At 40.5% G+C, this 18258-nt stretch overlaps 1 long non-coding RNA gene across 1 annotated transcript in view; it reads left to right on the top strand.

Moving 5' to 3' along the window:
- The window catches only part of LOC122555425, a 103816-nt gene extending 86372 nt beyond the window's left edge, over positions 1-17444 (top strand). The window contains exons 2-3 of the long non-coding RNA XR_006313273.1: positions 2547-2851; positions 17133-17444. This is a non-coding gene — a long non-coding RNA (uncharacterized LOC122555425). The remainder of the gene's footprint in view (positions 1-2546; positions 2852-17132) is intronic.
- The last annotated feature ends 814 nt before the right edge of the window (positions 17445-18258 follow it).

Below are 18258 nucleotides of genomic sequence, written 5' to 3'. Positions count from 1 at the left end.
GGCTGAACAATTTTAGTGGAATGCGTACTCTTGCACAAATATAATCATAGACGAAGACTGTAAAGATACATCAATGATTTGGATACAGGGATAAAAGGGTCTCTCGCCAAATTTGTAGATGAGACAAAAATAGGTGGGATGGTAAATTTGTAATGCGGAAATAAGTACCTTACAAATGGATGTAGATAGGTAAGAAGAGTGGTCCAAAATGTGGCAGATGGAGTTTACTGTGGATAAGTGTGAGGTCATTCATTTTGAGAAAAATGGGAAGGTGACCTATTATCTAAATGGAGAGAGACTTCGGAGTGCTCCGATGCAGTGGGATCTGGGTGTCCTCATTCATGAGTCACAGAAAACTAGCATGCAGCTATAGCTAATAATAAAGAAAGCGAATGGAATATTGACTTTTATAGCTCAAGAAGTAGAATGTAAAGGCAAGGGAGTATTGTTGCAACTATACAAGATATTGGTGAGACCTTGCCTGGAATATTGTGCACAGTTTTGGTCCCCTCATTTGAGGAATAAATAAGGCATTGGAGACAGTCAGAGGAGGTTCACTAGATTGATCCCAGAGATGAGAAGTTTGTCAAATGAAGAGAGATTAAACAGTTTAGGCCTATACTCTCTGGAATTTAGAAGAATGAGGGGAGTTCAAACTGAGGTGTTCAAGATGATAAAGGTATGTATAAAGTAGACGTGGAGTGGATGCTTCCTCTTGTGAGGCATTCTAGGATGAGAGGTCGTAATCTTAGGATAAGGTTTTAGCAAATTAAAACAGAGTTGAGGAGAAACTACTTCTCCTAAAGGGTTGTGAATCTGTGGAATTTGCTTCCCCAAAGTGTGGAGGATGCTGTGACAGTGAGTAAATTAAGGAGGAGTTAGACAGATTTTTAATTGGTGATGGGTTAAAGGGTTATGGGGCAAAGGCAGGAAAATAGGGGTGAGGAGCATATCAGCCATGATTGATTGGCGGAGCAGACTCGATGGGCTCAATTACCTCATTCTGTTGCTATATCGTATGAAGTTATGAAAATGGTCCATCTAACCTTTTCAGAGTAGCACAGACCAAATTAGAAAATAAAGTCGCAAATTTCAGAAATAGATCAGTTGTGTGCACTTCATCTCACGTGAACAAGTGCATTTCCCAGACCCAGACTGCGGTATTTTGAAGTCTTTCAATGGATGTTGCTGTCAGATTTTCAACTTCAGAGAAAATAACAGCTATTTTGATTCCTAACGTTATGCAAAACAATCACACCTTTTCATTTGTTAAAGATGATTAAAAGCTTCTTCTAAGTATTGTATAAAGTGTCATATCAAGAAATCATCTAATCTCCCTGAGGTTCAATGAGTTTTCTTCCAATGCAACCTTCCCGAATGTGCTCAATATCAAGGTGTCATGTCCCTGTGTGCCCCATTTGTCAAATTGCTAGCCTGATTCACCCAATCACAACAGGTTATAGGCTGAGGTACTAACCACTGCCAGGCCATCCTGGGATTCTTGATGCCAGCACCACATTTAAAAGGCTGTTGTGCTGCAAGTCCATTGATGGCACTTTGTAGCTGTCCTGCACGGTTGGGCATGGCAGACAAGGCAAAATTGGTGCTGCATTTTGAAGGTAAGGTCCTGCTGGTTGGGGCAGTACAGAGTAGGGCTGCCCTTTTTCTCCAGGACTGGCAGAGGAAGTCATGCTACCAAACCCTACCAGGTTGCCCTTTAAGTCAGTGTGGGTTCCCACCATCTAGAGAAATGTTTGGCAGCAGAGAAAGCAGATCAATGACCTCTCTGCTGTGCAGAGTGACTGCCACTATCTTCTCTCTGCTACCTCACATTCTCTCACTCTCTGCTACCCTGCAGCATTGACCCTGCATGCCCTCTGTGTTGTCTACTCACTCTGTTTGGGCACAGCGCCACGTCACTCCCACCTGCGCCAGCACTAACAACTGTGTCACCCATTTTTCCACCTACTCTCTTTATTTCTTTCATTCCGGGAGAAAACTGCCCAGTGGTTAGCACTGCTGCCTCACAGCGCCAGAGACCTGGGTTCAATTCCTGCCTCAGGTGACTGTCTGTGTGGAGTTTGCACATTCTCCCTGTGTCTGCGTGGGTTTCCTCCGGGTGCTCCGGTTTCCTCCCACAGTCCAAAAATGTGCAGGTTAGGTGAATTGGCCATGCTAAATTTCCCGTAGTGTTAGGTGAAGGGGTAAATGTAGGGGAATAGGTCTGGGTGGCTGCGCTTCGGCGGGTCGGTGTGGACTTGCAGGGTAGCAGGGTACTTTTTCCAGTAAGTAATCTAATCTAAAAAAGGGCTGAGAGAGCCAGGACAGGTGGTGGGTGCCCAGCATTTGATTTCTCACCCTCGAAGGAAAGAGGATTTTGTTTCTCATTGGTGTGGATTGGAACCAGTCCCATCCAAGTCCCTGCAACTAAGCATGAAACAATGTCTCCAGTTGTGATGATGTCTCACTACCATCACTGTCAATGTAATAATGTTATTATTATGCCATACCTTGGCCATGACACATGGTCTCTTTGTTTCCTGCAGATACCAGTGGGATCTCCATGCTCTCTCACTGCAACACATCCCCTCCTCACCCTTTGAGGAAGATATCTCTGTTGAAGCACCAGCAGGGCTGCTTTCTGTACCCTCACCCAACTCCACCCAGCTACTCTGACACTGACACCTCAGTGGGTATTGTCACTAGGTTAGAATCGGGAGCACCTGATGGCAAGCACTTCACTGCGATGTCTCCACAGCTGCTTGAGGAAGAAATGGACAACTTGACTTGCACTCAGAGGACTACCAGAGACCAGGCACCTCCTGAGCACTAGACAGGAGTGGACCCTAAGGTATGGGCACTTGGTGACTTTATTGACCTGTACAGGAGCAGCAAGAGCACTGGGAAACCTGATACAAAGGTTGTAGAGCTGCAGTGGTACAGTTGGGACTCTGCTGCCTCAGGAACATGAATATCTGTCTGTCTCAGAGTCTGCTTGATACACACATGGACCTGCACTCCATCACTTTAACTATTGATACAGGCAACAGGGTGGGGTGAGAGGGGGGCTGCGGGGAGGTAAGGGACTTTTAGCTCACTCCAGGTAATGTCTCCTACAAGGAGATGGGGCAGCACCAGTCAGCACCAAACCAGAGGAAAAAACACATTAGGCCCACCCCTCAGAGAACTCCGCTCATGACAGTGCAGAGGTGGTCAAACCTTCCACCTCTACCCCACTTGCCATCCTCAGCCATGTAGGAGGGAGAGCCTGCCTCTGGCCAGCATGCACTCAATGTGTTTGGGCCCTCTACAGAAAATATGCCTTGGGACTCCCTTCAAGACCATGGGATCCACTCCATCTCACCTGTGGAACCCTGGGGTGCACTGAGAAACACATTTTCACATTTGTTAATATATGTTGATTTTTCTTTATCAGCTGCGCAAGCTAATGTCTGTCCAGCCCAACTACAACATTGAGAGTATAGAGTGTGGCCATCTTTAACACTGAACGCTGTTACATGGTCCAAGGCGTGAAGTGAGCAGCTCTTGCACCAATTACAGATGATTTTTACTTTGGCAACCAGGGTCAATCTGTCCATCTGTCAATCAGGGTGCTTGGAGGAATCAGACCAGGAGGAGGGGGGCAGGGTGACCAAGTGTTCCTGCAATGGTACAAAGGGTGGGATTGACTATGCTGGAATTTGGTGGTAGAGAGGTTAATGGTGATGAAGGAGCAGGAGAGATGGTGACATGCCTCAGTGAGTGAATAGGCTGTGCAGAGGGCAGCAATGAGGTAGATGTTCTGGTGGCATAGCCTCCTTTGCTGATCAGCTCAATAAAGCTGTGCCCTGTTCTCCACCACTCCATGCATGAGAATCTCACCTCTGTGAAATGAGGAGCTTATTTGTCTCTCGGGGCCATTCCTTAATGATTATGGTGGGGCCACACACCATGACAAACAGTTCCTGGCTAGCAGTGCCTGAAATGTGGAGCTGGGTTTAAATATAATGTCAGTGATGTGGACTGCATAAATCCCTGGCAGTGGTGAGCACTTCCACCTCTGCTGCCACAAGATTCCATGACAAGCGCACTGTGGATGCCAGTGGCAATAATTAATGATATACAGAGTGGAAGGTTGCATGAGCAAAGTGGCTACGGCCCCCGCAGACCAGGCACTATGAATCTCACTTGAGAAAACACTATGCAAAAAGAATGTGAAAATTCAGCCAAAGTGAAGTATTCATTCTCGTCCATAAAGATTATTTTGGTTCACCATCTGACTAAACTTTGCTGCTAGCTATTGATAAGGTTTGACATGTAATTTCCCATCAGTGTGTCAACAATTTCATCAGACTAACGAAATGCAGGATGTAGATAAAAGACCTACAATAGTGGTACTAGAGAATGGCATTTAAAATAAAAACAAGTTGTCTGTAAAAAGAAGTGAGTGGTTGTGTTGAAGTAAAAATGTTGTAATTAATTCTTGTTCTAAACAATTAAGATGTACAGAACATGCAATCAATTCTGTGGAAATTATAACATTAATAAGATTCATGCATGATAGTTGAATGATTTAGAGGTAAAATTCGATATAAAAATGAGGTAACATCAAACTGCACAGAATTTGACGTAAGCCACTTCTCTGAGATAGACCTGGAGTTCAAGTCAGAATATTTTGAGCATAGGAATGTTCGGAAGTGATAGCCAGACAAAGACTAACCAGCACATCAAGTGTATTCCATGTATTTGTGACTTTCATCCATAATATTGTGTGGAATATTAAGGTTGACAGTCGCTTTTTTAAAAAATAGTTGATTAGCTTTTGCATTTAATTTGAAAAGAAAGTTATAATAAGGGTTCAAATGGCTACAATGACCATGAGGAATAGAACAGAGAAAGTAGCCATAGATATCAGCCGATAGCACTTAGGGATATAAGGTGGGAAGTTGAAACTTTATTGCTGGAACAGCACAGCAGGTCAGGCAGCATCCAGGGAACAGGAGATTCGACGTTTCGGGCACAGGCCCTTCTTCAGGAATTCCTGACCTGCTGTGCTGTTCCAGCAATGAAGTTTCAACTTTGATCTCCAGCATCTGCAGACCTCACTTTCTCCTCCATATAAGGTGGGAATCCCATTCTGGGGCCAGAACCCCAGTGTTGTCACTATTTTGTGTCCATGTCACACCATGTCAGCTTGCACATGCATCATGTAAATAAGCTGATTGACCTTGTGTTGTATTCACTGTTCAATGATTGGTAGTGTACTTGGGAACGAGATGCCCATTAGGCACAGCATGTCCAATGTAAAGTGCAAGCAGTGGCCATTGCTGATGAGTGGGGGAAAATGTGGAGCAAAGAGCAGTGAAAGAGAAGGCTCACCCCATAGCAGCAACCATCACCCCTCCACCCAACCCCACACCACTAACACCCTCCACCCCTCACCCCACTCCTCTATTTTTTGAGGCATTGCTCGAAGCACTGACAGAGAGACAAACCATTCTGTTCTGGGCAAGAGATATCAGAAAACTTACAAGACTTACTAAGAGTGCATGCTGGAAATGGCTAATGTGGGCAAGCACAAGGGGAATACTGAAGAGGTGCAGTTATGGAAATGCTTCAATTACCTTCTCAGATTTGTAACAGACAAGGATAATTCCAGATTCAATGCCTCCAGGTCAGCAGTCCTAAGAGGAGTGAGGGGTGACCTTATAGACAAGCTCTTTTCCCTGGGATGGGAGAATCCAGAACTAGAGGGCATAGGTTTAGGGTGAGAGGGAGAGGGTGAAACTTCAAAAAGGACCTAAGGGGCCAGTTTTTAACGCAGAGGGTGTTGCGTGTATGGAATGAGATGCCAGAGGAAGTGGTGGAGGCTGGTACAGTTACACCATTTAAAATGCATCTGGATGAGTATATCAATAGCAAGGGTTTAGAGGGATATGGGCTACATGCTGGCAAATGAGACTAGATTAGTTTAGGTTATCTGGTCGGCATGGACGAATTCGACCGAAGGGTCTGTTTCCATGCTGACCATCTCTATGACTTTATGACTCTAAGCTGATATGTTTATTGAAACATCCAGCAAACATTGGAGCTGTCAGAAATGGGAGTTTTGGATTAGGGTCACGTTCACCAATTTTAGAGATTTTGGATTCTTTATGACTCTGTGAAATCTAGACGGTTAGGCACCATTTTTGTTCTCTACAGAAAGAACAGATCTGCTGAGTATTCCTAGCCTTTTCTAATTTAAAAATATGTAATTGGCTGTAAAATGCTTTCATGTATTCTGTAGGTTAGCAAACAGCCGTACAGATGCGAGCAATTTGAAACGGGCTTATGAAGAATATAAATAAATCAGTCATATTATTACTGTCCATGTTATTGCTGTCTGTTTGCTTGAGCAGCAGATCTACTCATATTTACACCCTCTTTTCTCATTTTCTTTCACTTCCCATCTTCTGATGAATAGAATACATGTCTGCACACTAAAAGAATAGATATCAATTCATGAATGTGGTTTTTTCATGAATTCATGAATTGCTCGAGTTGCTGTGTGGCCATATCATAAATATGTCTATAAGGAATGCACTAATTTTGCTGTTTTGCAACGTGACCACAAAAGTTGCTCCGCAGCCCTAAAATGTGATGTCTCTCTTCAAACTAGATCATTCAGAACGAAAGGAGTTGAGATAGATGTCATTGGTCCTTTTAAGGGAATGTTGAAAGTTGAAAAAGTGACCATCCTGTAGAGAACAACCAAGACAGTGAGCTTAGTCTTCGATTGTTTTAACACAGACATTCTCCCAAGACCTCCAGGATTGTTACAGAAATGTTGACAGTTTTTTAATGAGCATGGATTAAAAACTCAAAATGTGGAAGCGAAGTAGTTTAAACCTAGCCGGACTCTACCATTTGCAAACTGCAGAGCTGGAACAGACAGTATCCCTGCAGATAGGCCTCAGGGAATTAACCACCACCACCACCACCACAACAACCCCCCACCCCCACCCCGCGCTTGCTAAAAGCAGGCAGGCCTGCAATTGCTAATGTCCACATTGTTTCAGAAAGAACTGTTGTTGCTACTTCCCAGGATCAATATTAACCACCCCGAATCCCTTGATTAGATTCCAGTCTGTGACTCCCTCCCATTTTTTATTATTCTGTAAATAAACCACCCCGAACCCCCCTCACTAAAAGAATGTTACACAGACTTGGTGGCACCCAGCTCAGTAGAAGGCCAGAGGCATAGCGTGCCACAGATAGCACTCTACAGTTGAAGATTTGTGACCTCCAAATATGGAAAGTAGTCACCTCTTTGGATCTTCTTGCCAACGACTGGTCCTAGTTTAGGCATAGGTCACGAAATCTTCCAAGAAGGGCAAGAGCAAAGGGTGAAAGGGACAACCTGGAGCCCAAACTCATTCTATTTTTGCACCTTCTTTGACAATGTCTCCCTAATGTCTTTGACAATGTCTCTTCTGGGCGGCACGGTGGCACAGTGGTTAGCACTACTGCCTCACTGGGTGGCACGGTGGCTAGCACTGCTGCCTCACAGCGCCAGAGACCCGGGTTCAATTCCCGCTTCAGGCGACTGACTGTGTGGAGTTTGTACATTCTCCCCGTGTCTGTGTGGGTTTCCTCAGGGTGCTCCGGTTTCCTCCCACAGTCCAAAAATGTGCAGGCTAGGTGGATTGGCCATGCCAAATTGTCTGTAGTGTTCCTATCATGTTAGGTGAAGGATAAATGTAGGGGAATGGGTCTGGGTGGGTTGCGCTTCGGCAGGTCGGTGTGGACTTGTTGGGCTGAAGGGCCTGTTTCCACACTGTAAGTAATCTAAGCAATCTAATCTAAAATACCTTTGGATGATGGCCGAACTGCACAGCATCTCAAGCACCTTGTACCTCATGGCCAGCATTATCAGACTGACCAGACCCAGAAGACCACCTTGGTGAGATGAACTGAACTCCAGATCCAGATCTAAATCAAGGACTGCAGATCCTGAGATATTAGCCAACCCCCAAAGGCTGAGAAACAGTCTGTGCTGGCCTTATTTGACCAGGTATTACCAGTCTTTTTAGACAAAAATACAGTTACAATGGTAGGCACCTGAAGAGAATCCTTGGAGGCACTTGTCAGAAATAAATAGGTAGTGTAGATTTGAGACTGGTTACTTCAAGATTACAGAGTGTTTGCTGAAGAGTCCCATGAAGTGTTGACAGAGTTTCATAGAGTTTATTTAAAGTGCACGAGTAGAGTCTGGTAAATATTGATTTCCTTGATAAAGTGTTCAATAAAGTGTGTTGGATCTTCCCCGACTCTTGTCCCTTTTGTGAATCTCACTGCATAATGTTTCTGAGTTATAAAGGGATACTGTAAACTGAATATGAATGGATATGAACAGCCTTTACACTCACCTTTTGGTGCCATTTTAGGTACAGGGTACCTAAGTATAGATACTTTAAATGTTGTTACAGAATTGAAATAATAGAAAAAGTTGGTGAGGGTTGGGGGAAGGACAACCGCAGTCTCTTGCCCAAAATGTTGACTCTCCTGCTTCTCTGATGCTGCCTGACCTGCTGTGCTTTTTCCAGCACTACATTTTATCATCTAGGAAAAAAAGAAAGTAAAAGGAAAAGGCACTGGCAAGCAGAGGAGTTCTGCTGGAGTGTCTTACTCTGTTGCCATCGATCAAGGTTAGTCAGGATAAATTTACCTAACTTTCACTTTACAAAACACAAACAATAGTCTTCAATAGAGTGCCTCATGGAGCACTCTGATAAGGACTGTCATGGACCTTTGATATAGTGATTTTTATTACAATGTATGCAGCACAATACATGACACACAAATACAGGAGGAGTTTGTAAATGTGGAAGGATTACTAAAATGTTGACCCCATCACTCCCAAACCTCACATTGCCTTTGAATGTAGCACATTGACAAATAGTGAGAGGAAAGTAGCTCTGTGTCCTTGTGTAGCCATAGAGGATCATCCTTGTGAATTGTGACCTGCAGAAGTTACTTTGAAGGTTGCTTGTCATCCCTTCTACTTCACAAAGATGGCTACGATCAATTTGTAAAGACTAGTGACATGGTCAAGGTAGCTTGTGGGCAGGATTTGTACTCAACATAAATGGTCACTGCACACAGTCCACATGGTTAATACAGATGCAGTTCACAGAGAATACAGTCCAATGATGTGCAGGTTAGGTGGATTGGACATACTAAATTGCCTGTAACATCCAAGGATGTGTAGACTAGCTGGATTTGCCATGGAAATGCAGGGTTACAGGGATAGGGCAGAGGGGTTGGTCTGAATAGGATGCTCTTCAGAGAGTCTCCATGGAATCAATAGGCCGAATGGCCTGCTCCCACACTGTCGGGATTATATGATCCTAGATGTCTTTAACCTGTACTGTGCAAGTGCCAGATTAATCCAATTACCCCTTAAAGAGACTCACTATGTTTACAAGTAGAACTCACAATCTCAGACAAAAGATAAAGCACTTAATCCACCCACTCCGAATGTGGTGGCAGCTATTTTAAATTTGCATTGTGCACTTGGGATTCAGATGAGGATGAAGAGGACACAGGCAATGCTTCAAAGAGTGGCTAGCAGGCTCAACCTGTCAATCTAGGTGACCACCCCTGTCTGAAATAACTCCACAGAGACTGGGCATCCTGCCACCAAGCCACCCTTTATTTAAACATGAACAGCTCTTGACTGTAGTATTGCCTCATTCAAAGTAGGCCCAAAAGTGACCATACTCCTGACATCTTTTGCAACAGATTTTAAAACTTTGGTTTTCCCTTTGCTTTTCAATTCAGTTACGAGTGCCAATAGTGTTACCCCTATCCACTCTGACCAGACACCTCACAATTTTTAAATCTCCTATGAAATCACCTCTTAGCCTTCTCTTCTCCAAAGAAAACTGTCCCAAACTCTCTAATCTTTGCTCATAATTGAAGTTTCTCATCCATGGAACCATTCTCATAAACGTTTTCTTTACTCGCCCCAATATATTTAGGTCCTCGTATTGTGTGGCACCTAGAACTACACTGCACTCCAGTTGAGGTCCAACCAGTATCTTATATACATGGATGGAGGACTGGCTGACGGGCAGAAGGCAGAGAGTAGGGATAAAGGAGTCTTTTTCAGGATGGCAGCCAGTCAATAGTGGAGTTCAGTAGGGATTCACATTCTACATTAATGATCTGGATGAAGGAACTGAGGACCTTGTTGCTCAGCTTACAGGTGGCACAAAGATAGGTGGAGGGACAGACGTGGGGAGGCTGCAGAAGGACTTGGACAAGCTGGGAGACTGAGCAAACAAGCAACAGATGGAATACACTGTGAGGAAGTGTGAGGTTATACACTTTGGAAGGAGGAATAGAGTCACAGACTATTTTCTAAATGGAGAAAGGCTTCAGAAATTTGAAGCACAAAAGGACTTGGAAGTCCTAGTTCAGGGTTCTCTTAAGGTTAATATGCAGGTTTAGCTGGTGGTTAGCAAGGCAAATGCAGTGAACACATTCACTTCAAGATGACTAGAATACAAGATGTACTGCTGAAGCTATAGAAGGCTCTGGTGTATTATACTTGGAATATATTTGGAATATTATGAGCAGTTTTGGGCCACATATCCAAGGAAGGATGTGTTGGCCTTGGAGGGGGTCCAGAGGAGGTTTACAAGAATGGTACTGGGCATAAAGGGCATGTCATATGAGGAGAGGTGAGAACTCGGATCTGTACTCAATGAGTTGAGGGAGAGGAAGGGATCTGACTGAAACTTACAAAATATTGAGAGACCTTGATAAGAGTAAAGATGGAGAAGATGTATTAATTAGAGAGGCTAGGATTCAAGGGTACTTCCTCAGAATGAAGGGATGACCTTTCAGAAGTGCAATGAGGAGGAATTACTTCAGCCAGAGGGTGATGAATCTGTGGAAACTATTGCCATAGAAGACTGTGGAGGCCGTCATTGAGTCTATCGAAGACAGAAGTAGATAGGTTCATAGTAATGGGATCAAAGACAAGAAGGCTGGAGAATGTGGTTGAGAAACATGTCGCTCATAATTGAATGGCAGACCATACTCGATGGGCTGAGTGGCCTCATTGTATTCCGATATCTTATGGTATACACTCCAGGTTTACACTCTACCACTGTATATTGTGTCTTATCTCAACTTAATCGAAGTTACATGAAACACACTAAACCATGAAGTACAACAATATATAAGCCTGTATTCCTGATGAAGGGCTTTTCCCCGAAACGTCGATTTTACTGCTCCTTGGATGCTGCCTGAACTGCTGTGCTCTTCCAGCACCACTAATCCAGAATCTATTTATTGACTATTATTTTGATTAATTACAGGGATGTGATCATTTATTATTGTGTAACACCTTGAGGACCATCTGACATGAATCAATGACATTCCAAAAATGAGTACTCGTGATAGGAACGTGTTGCCCGTGTAATATAATATTTTGTTTTTGAAACAATTGTAACAATGGAGTCCTCATATTATGAAAATGACTCTGCTTTTATTATCCGTAACAGTGTTCTTAAGAAGATTGTAGCCGATTTGCTTTCTACTGCAAATAAGATTGTCAAATGAACAGATTTCTTATTGAAAGATGCTTCCAAAATAACCAAAACTTTAGACAAATAATGTCTAGTCTCCTTATTTTATATATAGAGATAAAGTCATTTAAAGTTTGACCCAAGATGTTTGACTTTAGAGCTGTCAGTCAATAACAAGAATGTGACTGTAGCCGCAGGCTGTTTTTAGACTAAAGTCTATGGTCCTGGGTTACACCCACATGGCCAATTAACATCTTAAATGTAAACAAACACTGCAGACTTTACATTGCTATACTACCTCACTAATCCAATTGAATTGAATTGAACCCTTTTTTGGGTTCGTTCTGATTAAAATTCAAAAAGGTGTAGAGATACAAGAGCAAATATTTCACACAAGTATTTCTTTGCATTAGAAATCAACCAGGAAACCAAATTTTTTTTATCGAATATACATTCTCTCATAGAAATGTGCTTTCTCACAATTTTCTCCTAAACTTTGCTACAATTTCAGATTAATGTCTAAAATTAGAGAGATTTGTTGGCCCATTTTCCTGAAATGTTTCAATGTTATTCTATTCATAAAATGGTGAAATGTTTCCCGTCATAATGTCAAATTTTATAAAAATTATACAGTGTTTTTCTTCCCCCACCCCCAGCAAGCCAAAAAATAATCATAGAATTTGTTAATTTTATCTTTGAAATGATATGTGGCTGGCCATTTCTAAATATTTAGCCAAGGACTCAATTGCCAAAAAATTCACACAACTCTCGGTTCTATGTGTTCGTTTTTCATCCTTGTGTAGGCCTCATTAAATAAACCAGTCACTGCTGCAGTATGTGCCAAGGACATGGGGCTGGTTCCAGGACATGGGGCTGTTTAAGGACACACCACAATTATCTAAAAGATAGTATATTTTGAGACCTAGTTTAAAGCAGCATAAATTACTAAGGATGTCTTGTTTGAGCCAAAAAAATTATACATTTCTTACTGATATCACTTTAAAATTTTAAGGTAAATAAACATTCCCTGTGCTAATCTTGTTTTCGTGTCACTCTCTGATGGTTTGTGAAACCTTGTTTTTGCAACCACAGATAGGAATGAATCTTTCTGTACCTTATGGTTATTTTAGTTAAAATGTTTCCACTTTAATGAAACCTTAGGTTTCCTGCAGCATTACTCTAGTGTTCGAAAAAGATTCTGAGTATGCAACGGCCGACAAGCTCCAGTAGCCTTGCTGTAAATAACAGTCATTTTCTTTAGCAATTTAAAATGTAATGCTTCCAGATGCATGCAAGTTGCCTAAATGGCATTCCACAAAGTAATTGTACAGTGACTAACTTAAAGCCCATGAACATTGCAATAATTAGTTTAAATGAGTCTCTAATAGGTTAGCCTGGAGGAAAGGTTTCATATGAAGATGAACTCATGAATAACATTCTTATATTCTTGAATATATCATGACAATAATTGATTATCTACTTAGACTGCAAGGAGGGATTTAACATGATTAAAATTGAATTCAAAATACCTTGATAGATCTTGTTTAACATATTAAGTTCATACCTTGTACTTTCCTCCTAATAGTTATCGTATTAAATAAAATTACAGTAATTCTCATTAACACATTTTTACTTATTCACCCACCAGAATTCTTTGTGTTGTGTTTAGTATTTGAGTATCTTTACATCCGATTAGTACTAACAGCAACTCATAATTAATATAAATTGTTATATTTTGATGCTGGCATGACAAGACATTATTAAATGTAATACCAACTGGGGAAACATTTTTAATACTTTTATTTAATTAGAAACAACACTTGTTGCAATGAGAATAAATAATGATAAATAATTGTGTTAAAGGTGAATAACTTGCAGTGACAAGCGCAAGATCAATTTTGCAACTTTGTACGAGCAAGAATCAAGAATTGCAACATGTCATTCATTTCAAAATCAAGTGGTATAGAAAAAAATGCATATAGAAAAAAATACATTTCTCCTCCAACATCTTATGTCATTCTACTCATTGCCGTATCTCAAATTTATCAAATGATATTTTAAACGCCTTGACACTGTCAATATTTATTGCACTAGGTGGCAGTGCATTCCGTAAGTTGTTAAGTTGAAATGTGAAAAGGTTATTCAATAAATTCACATTAACTTATAATGTCTTCATCTTTTAAAATAAGTGCATTGTTTCTCCTTTTCTGCTTTCATAAAATCCCTGCTACACTTAAATAATCTGTTCATTCTAATTTTATTGACTTGCTTTAATATATTGCATTTGAATCCTTTACTAGCCAGTGGACAACTTCTCAAGATCAAATTCATGAATTATTTTCTTATAGTTGACAACCAGATTGGTAACCCTTTACAGATTTTCATTTACCTGCAGACAAATGCTTAATTCTGTATTAAGGATTCTCAACAAATCACATTTAGAGCCTACCTTCAGCCCAACACTCTCCCATTTATAGTCCAGAGTACATAGATTTCCCTAGAATTGCTAGTATTTGAAGATTAAACGTGCAATGTTTTAAAAAAAATATTCTGACCGTGTAATAAAAATCCTCCTTCCTTTATATTTTGACAAATTCTGTAGATATTGTTTAAAGCATTTACATGTTACACACTCGCTGGTTCAGTTGTCTGCTTACTTTTTTGTTGGTTTTCATTATACCTGACCCAGTTTATAACCATAAATGTCATAAATTCAAAATTGTTTGAATCTAAAGGCAGTAAATAGCTTTATAAAGTCTGAAACAGGCCTTTCAGCCCAATTGTTTTATGCTGGATTTTATGAGCCACACAAGCCTCCTCCTTCATTTTATCTTAACTGTATACTCTTCTATTTATTTCTTCCATATGTGTTTGTTTAGCTTCCCTTTAAATGCATCTATGCTACTCCTCCCAACTTGTCAATTAAGCAAGGCCTTAGGGCACACTAAGCAGTGTCCTTGCCTCTGAGCCAGAAGGTTCAAATCTCACTTCAGAAACCTCATGGTCATAGAAGATGCAATTATAATATGACCGAGCTGGTCAATTACCCACCCGTAAAATTCCATGGCAGAGTGGGTGAACCTCTTGGTCAGCAATACTCTTCAAACTTTATAACTGGCAACCTGTACCAGGTAAAACTAGCAATAGAAAATATATGTGCATGTGCTTTGTCTGCCCCATATGCCAGTAGTCATGGGGAGAGACTCAAGCAAGCCAGGTTCATATTCACACTTGAAAGAAATTACACACACAGAATAGCAGTAGCCTACATTATTTTTAAATGGTGCTAAATAATATAAATTAAAATTTAAGCTTTCAAGAAAAACCAGGGACAACACAAGGTGCTGGCCTAAAAAGCCTCTGGAGAAACAGACATTGCTGATATCAGCTAACCCCATGCAGTCAACTCAGAAGAATATTCAGAGGACAAAACAATGAAGTTCACATCTGTCAGAAGATCCAAGGGAACATAAAAAATCCACTGCTCCAAAACAAAGAACGAAGTTACACCTCAAGGTGATGGTCTATGGATGCAATCTTAAGTCAGAATTTAGCTGGTGGATGCTCAGACATCGAGGCTTGCATGTATCAAAACCAGAAATTCCTTGTACAGAAGGAGAAAACACACGCAGTGCATTAATTCAGGGTAAGGGCTGGAATTTTTGAGAAAGTTATAGCTCTGATTAGGTGCCATCATGATAGCGCACCGATATCACAAAATAAATTTGATAGAGTATAACTAAGAGGTTGTGTAAAAAGCTTATATTTTCTAGGAGTGGAAAGTTTGGAAAATTGCTGACCCAGTTATTTAAAGCAGGTAAGTGGTTTGTACAATTTAAAGATGTTTGCAATTCTAACACCAATATTCTTTTGGGAAGGGAGAATGTAGCAGGAAACATAGCAAGGCCCTGAAGAATGGAAAAGCCCTCCATTTTGGCTGCTTAACCTCCACTGTAACCGCAAATCATGGGAAAATCCTCGAATACAGCAGCGAAGTGTGGGAGAATGACTATTACTGTTGAATAAAAATATTTATAGAAGTTAAAATACTTAATTACGGTAGGGAGCTTTGGTACAAGAAATAATATTGCCAGAAGCATTTCATTTCAGAAATTGGCCAAGTAGATCACAAAATTAGACATCTTGAAGAATACAGTTCTTGAGGTATAGAATTGTTTCTCAGTTGCCTTGTTAGACAGAAACTGAAAAACAAATATACTTCTGTACATAACCAGGGTAAATGAAATTTTGAAAGCCTTTAGACTTAGAACCTATGAAATTCTTCAAGGGCAAGATTCAACGGAAAAGTACAGCATCAAAGTGAAATCTTAGATGATTTAATCACTGATCTACATAGGCTACTGGAGAGATTCAACTATGGTAAGTTAACTTCATGATTCATAAGAGACCAGATTGTTGTAGGCATTACTCATGATCCTTTTTCAGATTTATTAACGAATACATGACTTTAGAGAAAACCATTCAGATGTTAAGTGAAGCAGAGTTCCAGAAGGAAACAAGATTCATCTTAAAAGAGAAGATAAATCTTGGCATAGGATATCTGCAGAATCTATTCATTTCTTTTTGAGCAAAGACACAAATGACACACCAACCAAGCCAATGCAGCAGGCAGGACAGAAACTTTGCTAACTCAGTGGAGCAAAGAAACCTCAAAGGTACAAATAATGTCAAGCTTTTAAAATTGCATACTTTTACTGTAAGAAATCAGGTTACTTTCAGAAAATGTGCTGACAAATGAGGTAGGACAATCTCCAATAGAAGAGAAATCCAAAATTTTCCTTGGTAAAATCAATGTGCCACACCAAATATTTTGGTATGTAAGCATTTATGTCAATAGGCAGCGCAGAAACTCCAAATCAGTCATGGGAGCACATAATTTAACACGATCATACAGAGAGTCTTGGTTGACAAAACACTGCCAACAGAAAATCAACTACTGATCTGAGTCAAATCATAGCTCAGTGTACAAGTGGTAATGACAAATTCAAGTCTAATATCAGGTGCTAGCCTTATTAAGATGGGACAGGTTCAACCAAAATATCTGATCTTCCCACTTTCAATGGTAATCTGAAACAGCAATAAAGATTACAACCTCAAATTATCTTCAGATTAACAGGGTGAGCAAAGTGATTTCAATAAGAATTCAATCACTGAGAGGGACAGAGACCATCTAAAATATTAAAGAAGTTGGAAAAAATATTTTACCTACTTCAATACAAACCTATGTGTGGTTGTTAAGACCACGTCTTCTACGTTTTCTGTATTTTTAATTGTGGACTGTAATGAGAAACCAACTGGTTTAAAGCCTAAGGATGGCTGAAGGATTGCTACATGTTTTAAAAGCAATTAACCTGACACTCATTGTAAGCACAGTTTACACAGTTACATGTTCAAGCAGTGGTAAAAGCATGGTTGCAGCCAAACTGGAACTGATGAGTTGTGTACAGTCAAAGGTTTGATTGTTAAAATTGGCTGATTCATTTGTGCTATCCAGTCATTTTTGACAAAAGCCTTCTGTTTGGTTCTCAGGTAGCTGACAGCATGGGGCTGTGAACAAGAGACAGAGAAGCCCTTAATTCTCCACCAGCTCAGATGCTTTCCCTTTTCTATGCAGTGAAATCCACTTTAAGCCTGAAGAAATAAATTCATATTTAATTCAGCAGTTGATGTAAATTTTAATTGCTAAACAAATCTCCCTCTGCCTCTTGCAAACTAATGAAAGCATCAAGAGAGGAATGACCAAGAGACAACACAAGAATCATGAGATTCATTTCAGGAAGCACTGAACCGCCATCCCAATCTTTCCTCTGTCTATAGTGGGTGTACGTCTGTGTGTGTATGTATGTGTGTATGCTGTGTTTCTAAGTGCATTAGAGTTTTAATTAGTAGTTATATGCCAATAGTTCATAATTGTTTCCTTGTAACTAAAGTGTAATGACTTGTAATAAATTACAATTGTTGTTAAGTATAGAAACCTGGTCTGTATTTTCTATCAACCTGAGTCTAAAAGACAGGTACATTTGGGGAACTCTGTGTACATTTTCAAATCTTTGAACTGTAACAATTCTGAGAATAGCAAGGCTTGATTTCCAGTTCAACAGACCAGTGAGGCTTGACAATGGAATGAGACAAAAGATTGGTGCATACAACTCCATGAAAGACCCCAATAAATTGGGACAAACGATGTATAAGGACCCAAGATATTGCGAAGAAAAATAGTCACTTGCTGTAACAAGCACCACACCAACAATGATAAATAATAAAGCCATTTGCAAAAGAAATATAAGAGGTTAAATATTCTTCCATTTAAGAGGAGACCCCAGATTTCTTATCTGTAGGAAGGCAACCCAAGTCAATTATCTTCGACCCAACAAACTACTGCCCTTCTAACTCCAAAACGAAGGTATTCAAGGAGGCTAGTGGTATCTCTAGTAAAACTCATGGAGTCTCATTTGTAAAGTCAAGACTTGGGGAAGATAAAGTAGTGGCAAATGTAATCATATAAACAACTGCATAACAATATAATAAGATATAATCATTTTGAGGGACTAATGACATAGAGAGACTGTGTATCTGGCTCTGAAATCATCTGTAATACTTAATACTTGATTAAGTACGGTAAGCACCACCCATTATGATGATGTTACAGGACCTA

Source organism: Chiloscyllium plagiosum, chromosome 1, assembly GCF_004010195.1.
Source record: "Chiloscyllium plagiosum isolate BGI_BamShark_2017 chromosome 1, ASM401019v2, whole genome shotgun sequence".
Lineage (NCBI taxonomy): Eukaryota > Metazoa > Chordata > Chondrichthyes > Orectolobiformes > Hemiscylliidae > Chiloscyllium > Chiloscyllium plagiosum.
Note: the sequence above shows the minus strand (reverse complement) of the source record. Positions and strands in the feature narration are given on the sequence as shown.